The 1,960-nt window shown below is 38.9% G+C and overlaps 1 protein-coding gene across 1 annotated transcript in view; it reads left to right on the plus strand.

Annotated features, from left to right (window-relative positions):
• The first annotated feature begins 1,667 nt into the window (after nucleotides 1-1,667).
• GLTSCR1L (GLTSCR1 like) overlaps nucleotides 1,668-1,960 on the plus strand; it is a 96,393-nt gene continuing 96,100 nt past the window's right edge. The window contains exon 1 of the mRNA XM_015572155.1: nucleotides 1,668-1,713. The gene's annotated coding sequence lies outside the window, so the exon portion shown is untranslated. The remainder of the gene's footprint in view (nucleotides 1,714-1,960) is intronic.

Genomic DNA, 1,960 nt, shown 5'->3' on the forward strand with positions numbered 1-1,960 from the left:
TCCAGGAAGGCCTTGGCTGGCTGTGAAACACTGAGAAAACACCTCAGTGATACTATGTGATACAAAATCACTGAATGTATTTTTAAGGAAAGTTTAAATATAGAACATACATTGAAAAGGACAGAGTGGCGGTTACTAGAACAAGATATGGTTTGTTTTTCTGTTAAGATTTTCTGTCTTGAATATGACAACATTGTATGCTAACCTTGACATTTATTTTGTACAAAATAGTATAGTTATAGTCCCCTTATGTAAGCAAGCAAGGTGCGATACCATTACCTTTTGATACTAACGGAATACAGAAACCAAACAATAATTTCATGTAAATAATTTAGATCTAGGGATAATTTTATTTAGAACTCACTAAATATTTGGGGAACATGGCTTTGAACATTCTGTTTATGGCAGGACCTCATGGCTGTAGGTATTACAAAGTAATTTAAAATAATTTTGAAACATTTTTGGGGCTTATGTATGTATTTTTAAAAATCTTAATCACATGCTTATGCAATTCATCCTTTATCCTTGATGTTTATTTAAACTAAAAGACAACAACAAAACGCCCACTGTATTTTCGTGGGAATTTGCAGGAAAAATAAATGCAGTTAATCTAGGCCACAAAGGCATGCTCCCCCAATCCACACTATCCCAGTTAACATTTACTTAAACCCTCTCAGTGTGCTAGGTGGTTTATGGAGACTCTCAACAATGAGATTCGCCATTTAAAATGGGTGTTAATTACACTCAAAAGGTTGGGTAGCTTTTTAAAGGTTGGGGGGTTACGTAAGGAAAGTTCCACAAATGTGGTGATAAAGGATATCTACATATAAAGAGAAGGGAATTGGCTGTTTTGAGGGCGACTTAGTCCTATACCTTCATCTTGGCCACTAAAGTTTTTTTTTTTGTTTTCTTTTTCCTGGTTAATGTTGACATACAGGCTTCACACACGAGGTCTGACAACATTTCGGAATGGAAAGAGGATGTTGCAAAGGAAAGCTTCGTACATTTAAAAGTTAGGATAAATGGGTTATTTGCCAAATAACTGTTAAGAGTGACGTTTTAGTTGTGTGGTATTTTTTTTAAAAAAAGCATATGCAAAAAAGTATTTATTGGGCTTGTTCTAATTGGAGTTCTAAACAAATATTTTTTTTTATGTTTACCCCCCTCCCACCCCACCCCCAGCTAAAACGAGTGAACGTGTGTGTGTGTGCAGGGCGCCTGCAGAGACTAGCACGTTATCGTGTAGATTTTAATTTTTTTTTAAAGAGCCAAATAAACCTGTTTCTTAAGTAAACCAGTACATTTCTGAAGTTAGCCAAAAAAAAAAAAAAATCCCAAAGGAAACAGAAATTAACATCTTTGGAGCTCGATTTAAAAAAAAATTTTTTTAATTAAAAAAGAACCCTTTTCTCAGGCAAATGTTTTTATCTGAATACTAGCTAAGCTACCAAAATACAAAGAGCCCCAAGTACAACAGCTCAACACAAAAAGCTCATTCTCCCTCACAAGAGTCTGAAAGTAGGGATGGGGCTGGAATGGTAGAAAGCCTCACTCCCAGGTTTCTTCAGGGCCCCAGCTTTCTTCTGTATGTGCTCTGACACTCCCGAGTTTCATCCTAGCTGGTCAGTGCCACATCCACAGTGGAGCCCGGGGATTGGAAACTGGTGCGATGGCGCAGAAACCCCGTTGACAAGGCACTGCTTTTTCATGACGGTGAGTTTCCCTTTGAGTGTATTATAATTTTGTGATAAAAATTTCAAGGAGAGAGAGAGAAGAGAGAGAGAGGGAAAAAAAAACCCACACCACCTCCTTCCTCTGCCTCTTCCCTCCGGGGAGGGGACCGGCGCGGGAGGGGGCCCGGAGGTCTCCCTCCCGCCGGCGGAAAAGAAAGAGGAGCAAATTAAACACCGAGTTGCCAAAACCAGGATATTAGGTTTCAGCCCAGAGAGCTATTGGCTAC

The sequence above is a fragment of the Myotis davidii genome, unplaced genomic scaffold (assembly GCF_000327345.1).
Source record: "Myotis davidii unplaced genomic scaffold, ASM32734v1 scaffold167, whole genome shotgun sequence".
Taxonomy (NCBI): domain Eukaryota; kingdom Metazoa; phylum Chordata; class Mammalia; order Chiroptera; family Vespertilionidae; genus Myotis; species Myotis davidii.